At 44.8% G+C, this 23,022-nt stretch overlaps 1 protein-coding gene and 1 long non-coding RNA gene across 2 annotated transcripts in view; one reads left to right on the top strand and one right to left on the bottom strand.

Annotated features, from left to right (window-relative positions):
• Positions 1 to 23,022, top strand: part of SLC26A8 (solute carrier family 26 member 8) — a 3,758,415-nt gene that overhangs the window by 1,743,054 nt on the left and 1,992,339 nt on the right. The gene's annotated exons all lie outside the window — the stretch shown is intronic.
• LOC144753634 (uncharacterized) lies at positions 1,853 to 2,888 on the bottom strand. The gene is made up of 3 exons (XR_013594442.1): positions 2,466 to 2,888; positions 2,308 to 2,374; positions 1,853 to 2,185 (listed from the first exon to the last, which is right to left on the bottom strand). It is a non-coding gene; the product is annotated as an uncharacterized LOC144753634 (long non-coding RNA).

Here is a 23,022-nt window from a genome sequence, read left to right as displayed (position 1 = left end):
AACATTCAATGAAGGCCATAGAGGCGTCTTCCTGACTGTGTGGGTCGGTGAAAACAATACTTGCATACAACAAGTAATCCTGGAACTTACTGTGACCAGATATACGATGCCTGACTGTATCCCACAACAACCTTGATCATTCAACATCAAATAACTCCAACTCAACAGTAGTTTGAACACCAGATGAATCACAGCAGCTGGGGAACCTGTCAAGTGACAAGACAAGTTTGCAGCTGAAGCGTTGAAAGCTCCATGAAGCATAATATCCTGACAAATTAGAGACCCACTTAATACATTCTCATAGTCTGAACCGCTGAGAAAGACTTCAGTGTAACCCTGGGCGTAGTGGGGCATAGTGGGGCTCCACGGAGCTACGCGGAGAGGGCGAGAAGCTACGCCCACTCCCGCACTCCGCGTAGCCCCACTATGCACCTCCCTCCCGCTCTCCCCTACATACTTTATTTAAGCAATTACACTGATTAAAACAATTTTAAAGCACTTACCTTGTCCGGGGCTCGTCCGGGGCTCCCTCTTTGAATAGCGTCCTTTTCCTGGATACCAATGCGCATGCGCGGGCGGCCGCGCATGCGCATTTCTCCCGAGAAATGCGCATTTGTTTCCAGGAAAAGGACGCTATTCAAAGAGGGAGCCCCGGTCGAGCCCCGGACAAGGTAAGTGGTTTAAAATTGTTTTAATCAGTGTAATTGCTTAGATAAAGTATCTAGTGGAGGGCGGGAGGGAGGCGGGTGGCGGCCGACTCGGCTACGCTCACGGAGTGGGCGTAGTGTTGCCGGCTACGCTGTCTACGCAAAATGCGTAGAAGGCAACACTACGCCTACTCCGTGGGCGTAGCCGAATCGGACGCCCACCCTTACTTCAGTGTCCCCATTTCTGCATCTAAATCGGTACGGTAATTCCCGAGTGTCACTGGCATTGTTATATGTCCATGGATTAACCATTCTGTGGAATGTGATTCAGCCACTGTGAAAGGTAATTGGTTCAATTTTGTAGTGCAGCATTGTATATCTTGCATCTCTTTGTGCCATTGTTGTCTGCCTTTCAGTTAGATCATAAGCAGAGAACAGAGATGTACTGTTAATATATCGCCAGGGCACATGACCAGAGCGTAATGACTGTAGCGCCCAGCTTAATAGCAGGATAGATCGTAACTGCGATTGCCTGTGTAGAAGAATGGACAGGTCTAGTTCGATTATATCTATTGCAGAAGACACAATGATGCCCAGTGAATGAATTCTGGATGTTAGTGTGGTCATGCCACTGTCGACCACAGCCAAAGCCTTTTCTAGATTAACCCTATCAGTTTCACACAATCTCTCCTGAGATATCTTCCATACTTCGTTGTTAATTGTGCATAAAAAGCGTTTATGACGTGGTTTCCAGAGACATAGTAAAAAATCCCTTAAATCCATGTAATCTGAAAGTAAGGGTACGTTTTAATTTCACCTGGGACAGTGTTGCGGGTTCTTAGCCAAGCTATGCATAATTTCCCAACACTGTAGGATGTCACCACCCCTGGATGTTCTCGTTGTACATAGCTTTGGTCTGGCCTCTGGTTATTAAACCCTTCGGTGGTACCCTTGAATCTTAACTGACACCCATTTGTGTCACTATGCCAAACAAACCATCTCTTCCAATTGGGGTCTGAGGAATTGTATGAAGCTTCATGTGTAATGTCATCTATCGCACCTCACTAGGGGCTAGATGTAGGTAAATAGGTTTTACCGATTCTAAAATGCTTAATTTTACCGATTCGGTATTTTAGAATCGGTAAATCCTATGTAGGTAATTATCACACTATGGGCGCGCATACACAATGCAACCATTCAAGAAAGAGAGGGGGTACAATAGTTAGGATAATACAAAAGGTACAAAAGTTTTTTCAATATTTACAAGATACAAGGGGAAAAAAATGAGGAAAGAAGCCAAGGTCTGCGGGGCAATTTTAGCAATATGGTTACTTGATAATTAGTCTAGCACCAGGTACAGTCCTATAAAGAAATTAAATGTTTTTCAAAACAAGGTAATGTACACAAAATAGGGGCAAGCAACAAAGCAATTCTCAACATCAGTGCTTGTCACTCTTGCAGACAACTGTATGGCTATGGCCTACGCGTTTCGAATCCCGTTGGCTTGGGGGGATTCTCTTCAGGGCCTTGGGTTTTCTCTGGGTAGGAAAAATAAAAAGAGAAGAAAAAAGTGTAAATTTCAACATAACCCAGTTGATTTTACCAAGTGATCAACATTAGGCGCAACCCATAGTGACCACCCTTTTCTAAACAGACTTACCAAAATGCAACTGAATGCGTGGGGTATGGAAGCCTCAACTTTATATCAAGGTGGAATATGGCAGAATCTAGAGGGGTTAAAACATATGGGCAGTCAGGACGTGGAAACCATACTAGGAAAGCTCTCTACATGGTAGAGGGGGCTGTATATTTACTTACATTTCTTTCTTGGGAGAGATTATCACAAGCAGAGGAGCCAGGTTCGCAATAAGATACTGTGGAGACCTGTGTAAATGTAATCGGATGATACGTCAGAATAATCTACTCGAGATGGATCACAACTGGAATATAATAGCAGTTGTAAAATAGTGCTCACCTACAACTAATCTTGTTACATGTCCCGCCTATGCCGGGAAAAGAAGACTCACCGGGGAAGTCTAAGTGAAAAAATGTATATTACTTTAATATACAAACACAAGAAACTGTCAGTAACAACGGCTTTTAATTAGAAAAAACATACCGAGCTGCTATTGAGACTCTCATGCGGTGAAATGCAAAGGCGTCTTGTTCCTTTCGATCCGTTACGTGTTTTTAATAATCTGCAAACGACCCAACAAATGGAAATAGTTTAGTAACTGACAAGCGATTTTCTAGCAAAGGAAGGCTGTTAATCAGCGGCGGCGTCTTACCGCGTGGAAGAACACCACTGTTCAAACTGCGCCGGGAGGGTGGCTAGAGTACAGCCCTTACGGGCGCCTGAAATAAAATTAACGAGGTATGCGTGAGGTTATTTAAAAAGGCAGTCTGTAGCAACAGAGTACTGCAAGAATTCAAACAGCGCTTACCGGCATGTCAATTGGCCATAATCTGTCCGAATTGGTTTAAAAAGGTTAACTGCAGAAGGGAACAGAATGGCTAAATAAGTTAAACCATTCACTGAAAATGGGTCGAATATCGGCGGGGGTTTGCACAGAGAGATACTTACAATGCAGTTCTCAAACAGTTCAATTCGGCGGCGTCTACGGTCAGCACTAGTCACTGGCTCTTGCGAGGTAGCAAGCCATGGCTACACTGATCTCCCTTTTTATATTTTCCTGGTGGGGCAGTCCGCCCACAGCTTTAACCAGGGTGGAAAGTAAAATCTGGACCGGAGTGAAAAACTACGAAATGACAGCCTAGTTAAAGGAACAGAGGCCAATTGGTCACGAATTATAGTTTAAAAATTTCACTCAATTCATTGAGCCCCGATACTGCAGTGTCGAACTTAACTATAAGGAGTGCTTCCCGTTTGGATAGTGCTAGATTCAGATCTCCTCCACGGGGATTTTTTTCTATTTTGGAGATCACAGTCCACTTTAGGTCACTGACTCCATGTTGCAGTCGTGTCCAATGTAGCACCAAAGGGGCATTCTCAACTTTATTCTTGATCCTTGATTTGTGCTGTGAGATCCGTTGGCGGACCTCTTGGTTAGTCTTGCCTATGTATAGTAATTGGCAGGGGCATATAATCCCATAAACAACAAACTTGCTTTTACAGTTGCTTACAGTATCATGTTTCCAAGAAATTCCATTATGCTGGAACAAAGAACCTTCCACAGTTGAGTCGCAGCATAAACAGGTACCACATTTGTGGTGTCCGAGGATGGGTGGCATCCCCATCATTTGGCGTAAAGTTAAGGGTTTGGAAACAGGCATGGCAGCTCGGACTATGTGGTTGGCAATATTGTTTTCTTTTTTGAAAGCAAATAAGGGCTCATTTACGAGGCTACCATCCAGATCCTTTATCAAATGCCAACTTTGTTTTATGACTTTTTTCAGGCGATTAGCATTAGGGCAGAAGGTAGTGACACATACCTGCCTCTTTAAATCCGATTTGGGTTTACGTTCCAGAAGTGTCTCTCGAGGCGTCCACTGGGCTCTCCTCATGCAGTTCTTTACAAGTTTTTTGGGGTAACCCCTCTCACACAGCTTGGATGTTAGATTTTCTGAGTGTAATTTGAAATCCTCTATGAAGGTGCAATTTCTGCGAACTCGCAGGAACTGCCCATAGGGGACATTTTCTTTTAGGTTACGTGGGTGGTTACTATTAAACATCAACGACTTGTTGCGGTCTGTTGGTTTAATAAATAGGGAGGTGGCCAATTTCCCTTCAGAAGGGAAGACTTCTACGTCAAGGAACGCGATCCTACTTGTGGATTCTGAGATGCTGAATTTTATATCAGCAGTCCTGGCATTAAGCCATTGATGGAAGTTGGTAAGGGTTTCAATGTCACCTGTCCATGTCATAAAAACATCGTCAATAAAACGGAGCCACGCTCCGATGTATTGACTGAAAGGATTGTTGTTATAGATGTATGCATTCTCGTACATATCCATAAACAATACTGCCAATTCTGGAGCAAAGGGGCAGCCCATGGCTACCCCCTTGACTTGATAGTAGAATTCGCCATTAAAACAGAAATAATTCCTTTTTAAAGCGAATGTTGCCAAATCCACAATAAATTTGGTAGGCACACGCATGGGCCTGGGTCTGGAATCAAGGAAATAGGAGAGAACTGCTATGGCCTCATCTTGAGGAATCTGGGTGTATAAAGCAGTTACATCTAAGGTGACTAATCTGTCTCTGCCTTCACTGAAATCAATGTTTTCTGATTTCTTGATGAAATCAGTGGTATCCTGAAGGTAAGATTTAACCTGGATCATAAAGTCTTTGAGAAAACAGTCTACATATTTGGATGCCGGCTCTAGCACAGAACCACATCCTGCCACGATGGGTCTGCCTGGAGGATGGTCAGGATCTTTATGTATTTTGGGCAATATGTAAAACATCGGGACTTTTGGATGTTTAGTTTTCAGATATTCCAATTCTTTGGGACCAACAAAACCCAGATCAAAACCTTCCTGCACAAGTGCATGAAGTTCGTTCTGAAGGTCTGTGGTGGGATCTTTGTTTATCTTTCTGTAGCAGGTAGTGTCTTCTAGTTGTTTCATTATTTCAGTAGTGTAGTCTTGGCTATCCCACACTACAATAGCACCGCCCTTATCGGCCTGCTTGATGATGACAGTGTTGTCATTTTTCAGATTATTTAGAGCCGTCATTTGGTTTTTGGTGGTATTGAATTTTATATATTTCTTTTCTTTTTCCATGGCTGAAATAGCAGACAAAACACTTTTCTCAAAAATCAAAAGGTTTTTGGGGACTTTACTGGCTGGCGGGCAAAAGATGGACTTGTTCCTAAGGCCTGTCACCTCAGAGGGCTGGGTAGTGGGATTTTCACTGAAGAACAAAGTCAAACGTAATTTTCTACAAAATTCGATGAATTCTGACTTCATTTTCACGAAGTCAGTCCTTTTAGAGGGTACGAATGACAATCCTTTCGCTAGGATGCTTTCCTCGTCCGGTGTAAGGACCTTTTTAGAAAGATTGAAAATAGGCGACGCGTTTAGTTTTTGTAGTGCTGTCGTCTTGTTTTCATCTCCCATGGGATGTTGTTTCTCACACGGCCTCTGGGGAGTGTCTGGCCTCTCCCTAAAAAATTCGGTGGTTGATTTTGTTGTTGCTGCTGGTTAGTGTTCCAATTGCGGTTTCTATTTGGGCGGTTATAATTACCAGTAGGTTCGCTGTCAGTACCTGACGAGGAGGTATCAGAAAAAGAGATAAATTGTCTACGAGACCTGCCCTGGTTTCCTTGGAGGAAACGTCTAGATTCTGCTTTGGAATAGAAATCAGCTTGTAGGTAGGGATATATATTCTCTAATGAAAAACCTTTTTTATCTTTTTCGAATTGATTAGATTTTTGAGTTATAGTGTGGTCTTTAAACTCTTGTATTTCTTTGGCAACCTTTTCCAGGAGTGCCTTGGCGTCTGCTATAGTAGAATTGCCACTAATTTCGGACTCTAACTTAGCGATTTCAACTAGTTCTTCTTTTGATATTCTAACCGCTGTCTCAACTGTCAGCATCATAAGATCCCTGCTACATTTGGTCTCTATCATAGAGAAACCTTTTTTGAATGTCGGATCTTCTGTAAAGATTACAGGTACGTTCTTGATTTGTAGTCCAACCGGGATGGTGCCTTCTCGGAGGTGCTGCAACAAAAAATGACCATGAAGGTCTGTCCTAATCTGCTTCTTTTTCAAACGAATAAGTTTGTCCGATTCGTTGGATGTGGTAGCTGTCTCACTTAAGGTAACTGAAGAGAAAACAGGTGGGTCACTAAGGAAGTTTCTAATGTGATCTTCTGAGTAGGCGAAGGTATCTTTCTCTGCCATTACTCTGTGAAAAAACAAATAAAGAGAGGAGAGAAAGGAAAAAGAGTTTTTTACAACATATGCTGACACCACTGCAATCAAACACAATGCCCAGAGAAGTTTCAAAGAGAAGGGTTGCATTGTGTATGCTTGTGATATGTGTGATATGTTGAATGATTCCCAAAATTGACCCCCTGCTGCATATATTTTTTGTATGTTTGTCTCTTTGGAATATGCATTCGCTAAAAATATGAATCTCTGTGTTGATAAAATCCCTAAGAATAATAAAAGCTATTAACTAGCCATTGGTCTTGAATGTTGGTTTCAAGTACTGTACCTAAAAGTATATGAATTATTTTGTGATCAGTATTGGCAACTCTCTTTTGTTATCCACTTTCATGGCTCAGCCTTGCTGATTAGAGCCAACCCTTAGTTGTTTCTTGGTGTGCACATGTGGCATACATACATGCCCTAAGGGCATGTATGTCTGTCACATGGCACAGGTGTACATGCACACATTTGCATTTACACAGGAATTCCTTATTTACCACCAACCAATGGTTGGTGGTAAATAACGAATGCTTAAAGCACAAAAGCACTCTTTAAAGTGCTTCCTACATCTCATTTACCGATTCGGTAAATACCGAATCGGTAAATGATGATTCGGTAAATACCGAATCGGTAAATACCGAATCGTTATTTACTGAATCTGTAAATATACCTCCTACATAGGAAAAGGCTATTACCGGTCGGTAACGGTTATCGACCGGTAAAAGCCTACCTACATCTGCCCCTATGTGCTGTATAGTTTTGATATCCCTCAAAGTGTGAAAGCGAGAGAATCCGAGGTGTGTTCAAGTCCTTGATCTTGGCTAAGCTAAGACAAGAAGTCTGTTGCACGGTATTGTTCAGGAAGATAATCTGCTGTGGTAGGAGACATGCTCTAAATAATGCCCCTATTCCCTAAATTTGTCAATCTTTAGTCACCCAGACAGATTTTGTGTCGATAGTGCCCTTCAAAAAGTCAAAACCTTGTAAAGACAGCTGTGAAATAAAGTATTAGTGAGCATATTTTTCTTTGTGTGTAGATGCAACCGTATAATAATATAAGGTTGGGTCTGAAGTGTTGAACCTAGAAAAATAAGCAAACTTTTTTGCAGACATTTGTGAACTACCTTTCTGTGGTGTTGGGAAATTTTCCCATTGATGGTAATTAAAAACATTACTTGGGATACTCGTTTTGTGCAGGAAAATGATGACCATAATGTTGGTAACAGTATATGCTATTAAAATCTGAGGTATCATAATACAATTCATTTTTAGAGAAGGCAGCAGATTTTTATAAATTAGACAGCAAACTATTCACAGTTTCAAAGTCCCAATCATCTGAGAGTATACTGGAGGTGATGATATCATTCAGAGAAATTTTAAATACATGAATTATTTTCAAAAGTTCAGTGGGACCAAATACATCATATGAAACCCTATCCCGCACTATTCCTTCAGGAATCAAAACTGCTGTAATGTTTACAAAGGACAGGTCTCTTCGTTCACAATGAGATGATGTATGTAGTTTCAGGACCAAGTTCACATGTTGTCTGCAGAGCGTTTTGGGAGATAATGTCCTTTCAGGAGCAGGAAAAAGACAGTCACTACACCTATCCAGAGGACTAGGAACAATAGACCAATTGCCATCCAAAGCTGTATCCAGGGAGAAGCAAACAGGTCTTTTTCAACCAAAGGTAGAGTTTAAATATGTTTTCTTTAAGGGGAACAGAAGCTGGTGGTAACTCAGGTTCACTAGGATCCAGAGAAAAGATGTCAAAATCAATAAAGTAGCCAGGTGTTGTTCGATCTATCTTTGGCAGCTCAACAGGTTTTCTTTAACTGGCGGATGACTCTTTTCAAGACTTATTCACTTAGATGTCGGTCTTAGGTCTAATTGAGATCTGTGTTTCATTCGTATCTTGTTGCTCAATTTTAACTGGTAAGAGTTCCATTCCATTGTTGGCAACTCCGTTACTTCGTAGAGTAGAATCTTCAAACGTTATTAGTCTTTCTGTCTGAACTTCCTGTATGGTATCGAGAGGAGATTGATGGCTACCCAGAAGCCCATGCGGCCTGCTATTCAGTTTCAGCCTGGTTTCATCAGATCAATGGAGACAAATCTCTTTTCTTTCTTGCGGGCAAGAGGCGAAGAAGTACTGTTCTTGTTCCTTCGACAGCCAGGATAGGTGCTGTAAGATGGACCAAATTCTTTTTTGTCAACAATCTTTTTTCTTCGGGTGTTCCAGGGAGAGTGCCAATCCAGCTGTGCATGAGGGCTGAGGGGGTGGGGTTGGAATGTTGAAGCCTCTGCGACCCACTATATGGATGCCTGGTATGAGAGGTGATGACTGAGGGCCGACTTGGAAGCTCGTCTTTGGCCTAGAGACGCCCCAGAGTGGGAACGCTTCCCCAACTGAACTGCATGAAAGGTGATGGGCGCCTGGGAGTAACACTCCGGTACAGGGGGCAACCTTGCCCTTAGCTGCATTGAGGATAGCTTTGTGACCGGATGGGATGTTGTGGCCCCTCTCTGCACTGTGTGAGATCTCAGACTGCGACCTGCTCATCAGCTGAGGCCAGTACTCTCTTGTGGAACCGATCCCTCAGGCCCATTTTTGACAGGGTAAATCTCAATTGGACTCCTGATCCAGACACCTCTGTGGCTACATCGGGGCCCTGCATTAGCGGCTGGTCACTGCTGTGTGGTGCAGGGTGCCCAAATAGCCTTTGCTCAGTGCTTCTCCATTGGAGGACCAAGGTGACCCTCCCCCCCCCCCAAGTGTAGATTTGTCATCGGGATCACGTGCCCTTGCCCCTGCTTGTTCTCGCTGTTGACTGTCGAGAGAACGTGGCGAGCTTACTTGGCAGGGCTCCACTGTGTCGTTATTCCCGGACTTTACAATCATGGTTCAGGAAGTCTGTCGCAAGTTCATTGGTGTCAAGTCTGCGCTGAGAAATCTAGGCCTCATATATGGCATGCTGTACCCGGCACAACTGAGGGTGATGCGAATGGGCGGTCCCGCATTTTTGATAGCCCCACTGAAGCTCAACCTTTTTGCAAATCCTATAAAAACTCTGAAAATCAATGGAGAGATGTGGTAATGACTCTTTCCCCGCATAGCGGTTATGTTGCAAGTGTTGAACTTTTTTCTCGTGAGTAACCCTCATACCGTTTTGTATCTGTTCTTCTCTTATTTCACAACAGTGTACATAATATGTAATAACTGTGCTATTATGGTAATTGAGACAGCATGACTATTGTTTCACTTTGCATTGACCTGGTAAAGCTGGGCGCCATTGGAGCGTTGCCACCCCCCCCTTACGGGCGTAGCACACGGTTGAACTCTCAGATTATAATGCATCAGTCTTCGACATTTGTGTTTCCCATTAGGGTGTAACTGGGATGCATTAGGAAATTGGTTAATTGCAGTTTTGCCTTGCGTAATGGGATGCGAGGTTGGGTGGTGGGGGGGGTAGGGGTAATTTCTCGAATTATAATTTGTTGTGTATCCAGTATTATGGGTATCTTTCATAGATTCACATGCCTGAATCATTTCCCGTCGTCCGGGTGGGAGTCACCGGTATATAAAAACAGTAATGTCATAAAGACATATACATACTAATAGGCCAGAGGCCTCACATTAGTAACCTATCCACGTCCTTTTGTAAAAAGGACCAAACTTTGGCCAGGAGCCAATCAGCTACTACCACCCTCTAGAACCTTCCTGGAAGGAGCCCTAGTCCCTCAGATTTTCTACTGCACGTCATGCTAAGGGAGTCTCCACTGAGCTCTGCTCAGTTTTCTGGTATTTTTGGATTATTTCCATATTTTTCGCTTCAAGATTATTCTTGTGAAGGAGTGCTAGAGCAGCTATGTCTACCACTCCTAAAAAAGGGCTCTTTAGACCCTGTGCCTCGTGTAGTAAGCTGAGACTGCACATGGATGACAAACATGAAGACTGCCTCTACTGTCTCTATCCTGAACATTCTGCCAAGGATTGTAAGGTCTGCCGCACTTTCTCTGTCAAGACTTTAAAAGACAGAGAAGGTCGCCTGCTCCTGTGGCTTCAGAGACTAAAGGACAAGGATCAAAGTCTCCTCAGGTGAGAGCGACTGTTCCTTCAGGAGCTCACACTCCTCAGCCAAAAGGCCAAGACAGACATCTCCAGGTCCGTCTGATGTGCCACCTCCAAGGGCAATGACAGTTAAGACTTGTCTTCAGGAAACCACCTTTAAGAAGCCTGTGCTGGTGTCTTCTGCCTTGCCTGTGACAGCGTCGACAGTAACCATCTCTACGACGACAGCTTCAACCTTCACCACCTTGTCGACAACTACCTCAGCTTCGTCGTCGACGGGTAGGTTGATTTCCTCAATAATTCCTGTCAAAAAAGCGTTGACGATAGTTTCAGCGTCAACGATAGTTTCAGCGTCGACGAAGTCAAAATCATTGTCGTCGACGAAGACCCCATCGTCGTCGACGAAGATCCCATCGACGTCGACGAAGGTCCCATCGGCGTCGACGACGTCATCATCGACGAAGCCATCGACGAAGCCGTCGACGTCGACTCCAGCGTCGACGAAGCCGTCGACGACGCCATCGTCGACGAAGCCGTCGACGAAGAAGCCATCGTCGACGACGCTACCGTCGTCGACGCCGTCGACGACGAAGACTACAGAGATGTCTGCTGTAGCTGACAGCATCCCACCACTGATGACCACCCCATCGACGGGCCCGTCGACGGAGGAATCTCCTCTACCTCCTTCCGGCCTGTGGTACAGTCCAAAATACTGGACATGCCGTTTAACGGAGACCTGCTCTTTGGGGAGCATATTGATGAAATGCTACAGGGTATCAAGAAAGATACGGAGACCGCAAAAGCATTGGGTACCCTCCAGTTCAGAAATACTTCCTTTCGGGGCTCCAGAGGAAGAGGCCAGCAGACAAGAGGTGGCTATCAGGGATACAAATCCTCCTACGGCTCGTCCCAGCAATACAAGCCTCAATACCAACAGAGGCAGCAACAAGGCCAGTCCTCGTACAATAAGTCTTCCTTTCGAGGGAGGGGAGGTAAGAAGGATACCAGAAGACAATGACTTCTTTCACCTACAGGCCTCCACTTCTTCTCCACATTACGTAGTTGGAGGGAAGATTTCCCACTTCCTACACAATTGGCAAAAAATGACGGATCGTTGGGTCCTGCAACTGGTTCGTTTCGGCCATACTTTGGAGTTCGTGGAAACTCCTCCTTCGAACCCCCCAGGTCCTGTGCAGCACAAGAATCTGCATCTCCTTCAAGTGGAACTTTCACTAATGCTCCAGAAAAGAGCCGTAGAAAGAGTTCCCAGAGGTCAGAGGGGAAAGGACTCTATTCCCGATTCTTCCTAATACGGAAAAAGGAGAAGAAATGGAGACCTATATTGGATCTAAGAAACCTCAACGGATACCTCAAAAAACAATTGTTCCGTATGGTATCCATTCAGGAGGTGTTACAACTACTCAATTCCAAAGACTTCATGGTGTCCTTAGACCTCCAGGACGCCTATTTTCACATACTCATCCACAAAAGTCACCGCCAATACCTAAGGTTTGTAGTGGCAGGCAGACACTACCAATTCAGAGTGTTACCATTTGGCCTAAAGTCGGCGCCACGCATCTTTACAAAATGCCTGTCTCCAGTGGCAGCGTACCTTCGACAGCTCATCACCAGGTATTCCCTTACCTGGACGATTGGCTCATCAAGTCTCCTACTCTAGAAGGCGTAAGATGATCTTCCAACGCTTGTCTTCAGCTCTTCGAGAGCCTGGGGCTTACGCTCAACCAGGAAAAGTCCGTATTGCTGCCCTCTCAACGCCTCACTTTCCTGGGAGCAACTTTGGACACGTATCAGGAGAAGGCCTTCCCGTCAGAAGAGCGTCAGGTCAAACTGAGGTCTCTTGCAGCCCTCATTCAGGTCAAGAAGACCATCAAGGTGCGACTTTTCAAGTCGTTACTAGGAATGATGTCCTCCAATAACCTCCTAATACCACACTGCCGACTCCGTATGCGCCCCTTACAGGAGGCGTTATCCTCTCAGTGGATCCAGTGTATGGGATCCTTCGACGATCTGATCAGGATCGCTCCGTTCATGGTGAAGGCCCTGCACTGGTGGCTTCAAACAAAAAACCTAAACCAGGGCCTTCCATTCTTACTTCCAATCTCCCCACACGTGAAAACAACGGATGCATCATTGGAAGGATGGGGTGCTTTCCTGCAGGAACTTCAAATTCATGGTCAGTGGTCGCTGGCAGAAAAACAGCTCCACATCAACCTGCTCGAGCATTCCTGCCTCGGATCTGGAACTCCCCAGTGCTTGTGAGGACGGACAACACCACCACAATGCACTATTTAAACAAGCAAGGGGGAACTCGATCCATGACATTATCTCAAGAATCACAGCGAATTTGGGAGTGGCTACTCCAACACAACATTTCGCTGAGAGCGGAGTATGTCCCAGGAGCGGACAACACCCTGGCGGACTCACTAAGCAGGCAACGCTCCATTTGTCACGAGTGGGAGCTCGACCAACATGCTCTCGACACAGTGTTCTCCCGATGGGGCAGGCCTCAACTGGATCTATTCGCGACGAAGATCAACGCAAAATGCCAACATTATGCAAGTTGGCATCCCCAGAAAGGATCTCTCGGGGATGCATTTTTGATGGTATGGTGCAACGTCTTTGCTTACGCTTTTCCTCCATTTCCCCTGATCCCCAGGGTCATCCGGAAACTGAAAGCGGAGCGTTGCACCCTGATCCTGATAGCCCCAGCGTGGCCGCGCCAACACTGGTTTACAGAACTACACATTCTGTCACTGGAGCCTCCGATTCCATTCAGGCCTTACCCGCATCCCCTCACTATGAACCAGGGGCAAGTCCAACATCCAGATCCGACATCTCTCAGATTATCGGCTTGGCTCCTGAGTTCAGAGAGTTCCAGGACCTAGATATTCCTCAGGACTGCAGAGTTGTCTTAGCCCGGGCCCGGGCTGACAGTACCATCAAAACGTATTCCCTTAAGTGGAAAAGATTCTGTTTGTGGTGTAAAGCTAACAACCTGCACCCATTCTCGTCATCTCCGGCTCAACTTTTGCTTTACCTGCTTCACCTGGCCAACTCGGGATTGGCCCATGCCTCAATCAAAGTCCACCTGGCAGCCATATCTAGGTTCAGGCGCTCTTCATCTGGAATTTCCCTATGGTCCAATAGACTGGTCAAGCAGTTTCTGAAAGGCTTGTTCAGGACTTACCCTCCAATAAAACCTTTACCACCTACATGGCAACTCAATGTGGTCTTGGCTCAATTGATGAAACACCCCTTTGAGCCAATGCATAAAGCAGATCTCAAATACTTGTCATGGAAGACAGCTCTTTTGCTGGCTCTCACGTCGGCAAGAAGAGTGAGTGAACTGCAGGCCTTCTCCATTCAAGACCCGTTTCTTCAGTTCAAACAGGACAGGGTCATTCTATGAACTAACCCCAAATTCATACCAAAGGTTCCGTCTACTTTTCATCTAAACGAACCTATTGTCCTGAGATCCTTCTTCCCGAATCCATCTTCAGCAGCGGAGAGATCTCTGCATTCCTTAGATCTGAAAAGATGTCTAAAATTCTACATTCATATAACAGAACAATTTCGCAAGTCCAACCAATTGTTTATTGCCTTCAGCAGGCCCAGGAGGGGCCTACCACTGTCAAAGCAGAGCATTTCAAGATGGATCTCTGCGGCCATTGCCTTCTGCCATCAGCAGGCGGGACATCCTCTGCCCTCCAAGGTTCGGGCTCATTCCACTAGAGCGGTTTCCACCTCCATGGCGCTCTTTTCTGTGGTGCCCATTGTCGACATTTGCAGAGTGGCCACATGGAAGACACCACATACGTTCACCAAGCACTACTGCTTGGATTCAGAACTTATGAAGGATGCTGCAGTGGGTCAGGCGGTGCTCCGTCATCTATTTCATTAGAGGTGAGCCTTCTTTCTTTCATCCCACCTTTCCTATTACCTAATTGCACATTTCTTATCCTGCTTCTGTTTGCAGTTTATTGCTTTGCACTATTGATAAGTTGTTATCAAGTGTCTTACATGATATATTATGCGAAATGTGCTGCCTATTGCTTGCTACTCTGATTCAGGCATGTGAATCTATGAAAGATACCCATAATACTGGATAAGAAATGCGTTACTTACCTGTAACTGCAGTTATCCAGTATTGGTATCTTTCATAGATTCACATGCAACCCACCCTCCTCCCTTGGAAGAGCTCACCTTAGTTCTGTCATTAGGTACTACTTAGCACTGTGCTTACAAAAATCTGAGGGACTAGGGCTCCTTCCAGAAAGGTTCTAGAGGGTGGTAGTAGCTGATTGGCTCCTGGCCAAAGTTTGGTACTTTTTACAAAAGGACGTGGATAGGTTACTAATGTGAGGCCTCTGGCCTATTAGTATGTATATGTCTTTATGACATTACTGTTTTTATATACCGGTGACTCCCACCCCGACGACGGGCAATGATTCAGGCATGTGAATCTATGAAAGATACCAATACTGGATAACTGCAGTTACAGGTAAGTAACGCATTTCTTATTCACCAGCTCCACACATGGCCTTCCAGTTGCCACTCTGTACGCTCCACTCCTTCTTCATTTCCCGGCACGACATCTATGACAACTGCCCCTGACTTGGCCGAGCATTCTAATCTGTCTCTCTTATCCTGGAGTGTCAAGGTAATTAATAACCCCAAAAAATTTAAACAGGTGCTACACTATCTCCAATGCTCTATTTCAAAACGGACGTATCTCCTTCCGAAAATAATTGTTGTTCCAATCCCACCATGAATTCAATCTACCCGAAAGGAGCAGTAGAAACCTCAACAAATAACCGAGATATAGGAAGGCTTAATGACCTGCCGATACAGTCGGACTCATTCTCCAGCGATCGAGTTAAAAGGTTTATTAACAAACGCAAAACAGAAGGGGCACCAGGACCCAACGGTCTTCCTAATGCGGGAAACATCCTTTACAACGCAACTTTTACCACGCAGTGCCTTTACGATGCAACTTTTACAACGCAAACCATTACAACGCATTGCGCTGGGGGCGATCTAGGATAAGGAATAGATTTAATTTACTATCCAATACCTTCCCCTACTATCCACGGGGACTGGAGTTGGAATAGTAAATTAAACTATTCACTATCCAGCACCCCAAAGCGCTATGCGTTGTAAAGGCATGCGTTGTAAATACCGCGTTGTAAAGGTATGTGTGGTAAAAGCATGAGTTGTAATGTCATACATCCTCCTAATGCAGTATTTAAATATAACACAGATTTTTGGGCCCTCCAGCTCTCTGCCCTGTTTAACCAAGTTTTTGCCCAAAAGCAGCAGCCTTCCATCATGGAATGATAATATCATCCACCCCATTTTCAAAAAGGGGGACAGGAGACTGCCACAGAACTATCGTTTAATATCCTTGATATACGTGGAAGCCAAACTATACGCATCCTGCATTCTGGAGGAAATACAGGAATGGGTGGATAATAACAATCTAATCCCCAGTTATCAAACAGGTTTTCGAAAAGGGACAGGGACAACAACAAATCTCACAGCCCTAGCACTCCTGATAGAAAGAGCCAAAACGAAGAACAGCCGATTATATGGCTGCTTTATCGACATTAGAGCCGCCTTTGACCGAGTTAGTAGGGGGAGACTTTGGGCAAAACTCAAGAAGTGGGGGCTGTCAACAAACCTTCTCAACTCACTAATGCTCCTCTACACGGACACTTGGGCAAGGGTTAAACAAGGACAGGGCACAAGTCTCACGTCAAAAATTCCAACTGAAGACGGACTGAAACAGGGCTGTGTCCTGGTCCCTTGTTTGTTTAATCTATACCTCGCTGATCTAGGGAAAAAACTTGGTCAAGTTGTTAGTCATGCTCCGAATCTCTGCAACACCCCAATGCCAATCATTCAGTTTGCAGATGACATTGTCCTTTTAAGCCAAACTCCAATCGGGCTGCAAAGGCTGATAAATGCTCTACAACTCTACTTAGACGAAGAACATCTGGAACTTAATAGAGACAAGACAAATTGAATATGTCTTGTAGAGCGAAAATCAATCAAATACAATTGGACATGTAATCACCTTGCAATAGGGGAACAGCCGCATTATCGGTATCTGGGGGTTACCATCGGCAAAGATAATTAAAAAAAAGAACATTCTGCGGTGTTAAAAGCTAAGTCCCAGACGTTAATCTACGGATACAGGCGTCTCTTGCAAAAACTGGAAGGTCCAAATTATACCCATCTTTTAAAAGTAATGGTCGCTCAGGTTCTACCCACATTATCGTACGGGCTGGTAACATGGCTTGGAGGGGAGGCCGGTCTACTAAATACTCTACAAAACAAAATCTATAAAGAAGTATTGAAACTGCCTAAATGCTCCTAACCAGCGCAGGTGAGATTAGAATTCGGGCTTCAAAATCAAAACTTCAGGGCCAAGTCAACATTTGTTAAATTTTGCCATACTCTTCGTGCAGCCGACCCAGACACTCTAAATAATCTTTGTTGGCAAGCAATCAATACAGATCCCACTCAGCCCTGGGCCATTCATTTGGAGAAATGTCTTGTGGACTTCGATCTGCCAGTAACATGGAATAAAAAAATTGATCAGGCCAGTTTTTGCAAAATAGTAAATTCTATTCCTAAAAGGAAGTCTGTTCTAGAAGACAAACAAACATTGTCCCATCGACGTCATGCCTGGTCAGTCATTTCCTCTTACTCACTCCAACAACCTCAGGCCTACTTGGCAACTCATTTTAGCCACTATTTAAAAAAATACCTTATCAACCTCCGTATGGGCCTTCACGAATCTAAGGACTTACTACCTTCCTGGAAACCTCAAGATGATTGCCCAAAATGTCGACTCTGCGGATATCATACTGAATCTCTAGTTCATTTGTTTTGTGTATGTCCATCCCTTATGGTATCTAGAAGACATTTTTTACGGGACATATTGAACAACTTGAAAATAAGAACATGTCGTCAGGCCGTTATTTTCTGGCTGGGAGGTTCATCTCCAATCCTGACTTGTCGGGGTCTCAAATTTATGATGGAAATTAGAAAGCAGCTACAGGCCTCCCCATGATCATTTTACATACTGTCTTGCCCCTACCCTCTTTGCTAGTGACCCCCAGCCCACTTTATAAATCCCTATGTTGTAAGAAGGGGCGGGTTTCGAGTAGAGTTCTAGTTTTAACTCTTTTTTAAATTGTTATCTTCTTGTTTTTATAATGTAACTTGCGCTGCAAACACTGGTTAATCTTACCTTTCTTATTGTAAGGATTTTTATTAATTCAACAATAAAAACATATTGTATTGTATTGTATCTCCAATGGCATAAGGTGGACATTACCTTCCTGCAAGAAACTCATTTACCCAGGTCTGATTCCTCTTCTTTTGCGAGAGGATGGGGCACGCATAGATTATTTTCTAACTACAGCACCTATGCCCGGGGCACAGCGATTTTCATCCATTCTCCTTGACCTGCTGCCAGACAGATCGGGACGGTCGGTACACAATAGTGGTGGGCAGACTGATGGGTCACACTGTTACTCTCGTATGTGTTTACGCCCCCGAATACTGAAAGCCCTGAATTTTTACAAAAGCTTGACGCTGCACTTTTACGTATAGGCACAGGTAGTGTACTGATGAGTGGGGACTTCAACTTACTTTTAGACGGCGCTATAGACTGCTCCTCTAGGGTGGCGGATTCCAAGCTCAGGGCTCGTCGGGTGTTGTTGGACTTGTGCAAGTCATTCCAACTCACTGATGTTTGGAGAGTTCGCTATCCGGCTAACCCGGGATGCACGCTTTATTCATCTAAACACGACACCTGGACTAGAATAGATTTCTGGCTGCTCGTCCCTATCCCACCCATATGGAATAAGGATATTGTGGTTCTCACCTGGACCTACTTTGACCATGCTCCCGTCCTGTTAAAACTACGCATTCCCAGACCGGAAGGACGTGCGCGCCAGTGGTGGTTCCCGGGCAGGGCGATAAATGATGACCTATATGACACTGAAATTAGGGAAGCTATTGAAGATTATTTTGAATTAAATACAGGGTCAGTAGATACATGGGCTACGTTGTGGGAGGTCTTCAAGGCATACATCAGGGGCATTGCCATCTCAAAACATGCGGGGTACTGAAATATCTAAGGAACACCCTAGCAAATATTGAGCAGCAATTGACTGCTTTGGAAGTCTTCATGATTGACTCCCCGGATGGTACAGAGGGAGAGCGGAAAAGCTTGGCGCTATTGTTAGAATTTCGTAAAGCCGCAGAAAGAGAAACTCACTTCCTCAGCAAATATGGGGTGGCACGCAAATATGGCGACAGTGAAAGGCCCGGGCGAATGCTAGGGCAACTACTGAGACCCCCTTAGTCCAAGTCATATATCACAGCACTTAGACCAGACTCCGGGATTACATTGAGAGAAACATCTGATATACGAGACGCATTTGTGGTGTATTACGATCAGCTGTACACTTCGAAAGTTATGCACACCGCCACAGAGCGGGACGACTATTTTGCAGAGATAGCGATGGTATATATGATAAATATATGCAAGATTTTCTTGCGGAGCCATTTTCTAAGGACAAAATAATTGACGTGATTGATGCATTAAATAGATCATCCGCCCCTGGCCAGATGGATTTACGGGCTATTTCTATAAAAGATACAAAGATATATTGGCACCTAAGCTCCTGGAAGTGTATCATGAATCTCTGGAGAGTAATCAGTTGCCACCAACTTTAAGAGAAGTGGTAATTATTTTACTACCCAAACCCGGCAAGGATCCCTTACAATGCGGGTCGTATAGACCGCTATCACTGTTAAATTTTGATGATAAAATATTAGCGAAAACTATCTCGGTTCGCCCTAAACCTGCGTACTCTCTTCTCAGTCTTGCACAGAATTGACCCAGCCACGCCGGCAACGGCAGTGCTGCTAGACGCAGAAAAAGCATTTGATTCGTTGGAGTGGCCATTTATATGGACTGTTATGAGGAGGTTAGGCATGCCCGTTGGGTTCATCGATCTCACTGTGCTGTTGTATTCGGCCCCCACTGCAAGACTGCACTTAAACGGTACGCTTTCCTGCTCGTTTACATTATCCCGTGGAATGAGACAGGGCTGCCCCTTGTCTCCATTGCTATTTATTTTAGCAATGGACACTTTCAGGAACGGCATCTACACCGGGGATCAAATTTAACACAGGTCCCTTACTGGTGTTATTATATGCAGATGATGTAATATTGTACGTCAGAGACCCTCGAAACAACTTAGCCCCCTTGATCAGAGAAATAATTTGGTTTGGCAGCTTCTCAGGCCTTGGTATAAATTGGAATAAATCCTTGATCTTTCCCCTTTCTTCTGGCAGGACTTTATGGGACTGCGAATATCCATTGACCTGGTGCACTGACTCCGTCAAGTACCTGGGGATACACATATATATAAATTTGACCGACATTTTATTATTAAACTATGGCATGGCTATACATAATTTGAGACAACAAGTGGACAGTTGGCTGCGTCTGCTACTCTCGATTACGGGTCGAGTGGGTCTGATAAAAATGATGGTTCTGCTTACATTTTTTAACCTGTTTAACAATATTCCTATTCTGCTTACTAACCGCTTCTTCAACACTATACAAACCCACCTTATTCAGCTGACTTGGGGGGGGAAATCGCCCAGGGTCCGCTGGGAGGTCATGACCCTCCCATATCACAGAGCGGGCCTGTGAGTCCCTAATTTTCAGTTATATTACTTAATCTCACAGTGCAGTTATGCTCACTCCTGGTTTCATCCCGATCTAGAATCCCCTATTTAAGACCTGATGCAGACTTGTTTCTTTAAATGTTTCCCTTGTTGAACAAATTACTTACGTTCCGTAACGCATTATCTTGTATATACAAGATCTAGCTGCAGATTCCTTACCTTTGAATTCCTAAGCGTCAGACTGGATCCGTAAGATTTTTCGTGAGCCGTGCCTCTGCGCACAGGTGGGTGGCATTGTTCGGCTCCACTTGAACGCATCCGCACCCAAAGTGACATCCGTGTCACTCATATAGGTGCCACTTCGATGTGCTGATGTCAGTTACTTTTCACAACTTTCCATGCCAGGAAGGCAGAGCCATGAAGTGAATTGACACTTGTGTGTACAACCTAGGGCCTTGAAAAGGATTAATCCTAATGTAGAAATCTGTTTACAAAGCGGGAAGTATGGGCAAGTTGGTAAAAAGTCAGTGGCTAGATATTGTCTCTACCAGACAATGCATTACTGAAGGTAAGTAACTTGTTTATCTGATAGAGACATCTAGCCACAGATTCCTTACCTTTGAATTCCAACTCAAATGGAGACTCAACAATACCATTCCCGGTTGTGGGATGCAGGCAAATTCTAAACTAAAATGTCCTGCAGTACCGAATGGGCGAAGTTCCCATCCCTTTGGGCCTGACTACCCAGGCATTAGTGCTTGGTAAACGTGTACACAGATGCCACGTTGCTGCCTGGCAGATATCCAGGACTGGGATTCAACGTACTAACGCAGTGGTACCAGCTTTCGCCTTGATGGAATGAGCCCTTGATCCCTCAAGTCGCTGCCTCTTAGCCAATGTGTAGCACATTTTAGTACAGAGAACAACCCAGCACAAAACAGTCCGGTTTTATACCGATCAACTCTTTTTCGTTTCAGCATACCCCACTAAACGTTGGTTGTCCACCTGGAATTCTTGTGTGCAGTCAAGAAACAAAGACAATGCTTTTTTTGGTTCCAGACAGTGGAATCTCTCCTCTTCTTTTGTGGCATATGGAGGAGTGTAGAAAGTGAGCAAGGTGACGGATTGGAATAGTGTTACCACTTTTGGCAGGAAAGAGGCCCTTGTGCGAAGCACCAATTTGCCTGGAAAAGAAACAGGAATGGAGGCTTGGATGATAAAGCCTGCAGCTCACTCACTCTTCAGGCAGATGTATTGACTCTAGAAAGACTGTCTTGATGTTGAGCCGCTGGAGGGACAATTATGAAGAGGCTGCTCGAAAGGGACACACATTAAGAAAGTGAGAACCAAATGAAGATCTCAGTGAGGCATAATGAAAGGAGAGGGGGAAACATATTTACAAGACCTTTACAAAACCTATTCACAATAGGGGACTTAAATAAAGAGTTGGTCAGGCAGCCGCATAAAGGCAGACATATCAAAAAGGTAAACCTTTAGAGTGCCCAGAGCAGAGCCCTGCTGGGCACGGGTAAGATTAAAAAGAAGGACATCTGAAAGAGAAGCCGAAAAAGGGTCAATAGACTTTTCTGTACAATATAATACAAATTTGTTCCACTGGCAGGGTGGAGGGACGCCTGGCTACCAGAATAACATTGCAGACTTCTGGAGGAAGGTCGACAGCTGTCAGCTGTTGCTGCTCAATCTACACACAAGAAAGCGTAGAGTTGACAGGTTCAGGTGGAGGACCCTGGCCTGCTGCGACTGAAGTTCCCCCCGAAGGGGCAGCCTGATTGGAGGATCGATGCTCATGCTGAGAAGTTCAGGATACCAGACTCTCCCTGCCCAGTTTGTAACCACAATGAAGACTTACGCCTGGTTGTTCCTGATCTTCTTGAGAATTCTGGGCAGAAGTGGTATGGGCAGAAAGGCATATAGGAGGCTTGAGGTCCACTCAAGATGAAAAGTGTCTCTGAGGGAAAGCTGCATTAGAAACATCAGCGCACAAAACTGCTGACATTGCATATTCTCGGCAGAGGTGAACGGATCTAACCAAGGCTCTCTTCACTACTAAGATGGAGACGCCATTTGTGATTCACTAGGCATCGACGGCTAAGTTCGTCCGCTCTGGCATTTTGAGAACGTGCCAGGTGTTGAACGACCAGGAATATGCCCTGCTGTTCCAGCCCCACCCTGATTGTTGCAGTACCACATGGCGGTGGTGTCTGTGAATACTTGTACCAGCCTTACCTTTATGGAGGGCAGAAAGGCTTTCAATGACAGTCAGATTGCTCAGAGCTCCATCATGTTTATATGGAGTCCGGATTCTGCAAGAGACCAGAGTCCTCTGATCTACACCTCTCCCAGATGGCCGCTCAACCCAGGAGTGATACATCTGTCGCTACTGTGAGATCTGTCTGGGGAAGGGAGAGAGTTCTGCCTCTGACCCAATTTCAGTTCGTTAACCACCACTGCTGGTCTTCTGCAGTTCCCTCCAAGATCTGGACCATGTCAGAGAGATTCCCCTGGTGCGCTCCTAACCAGAACCTCAGGTCCCACTACAGAGCCCACATATGCCATCTGGCATGTGACACCAGTAGGATGTGGTAAGCCATGAGACTCAGCATTCTCAGTCATTCTCACTGAATTCCAGGATGCAGACTGAAA

The sequence above is a fragment of the Lissotriton helveticus genome, chromosome 5_1 (assembly GCF_964261635.1).
Source record: "Lissotriton helveticus chromosome 5_1, aLisHel1.1, whole genome shotgun sequence".
Taxonomy (NCBI): domain Eukaryota; kingdom Metazoa; phylum Chordata; class Amphibia; order Caudata; family Salamandridae; genus Lissotriton; species Lissotriton helveticus.
The sequence above is the reverse complement of the archived record's forward strand: the minus strand, read 5'-3'. Positions and strand labels throughout refer to the sequence as shown.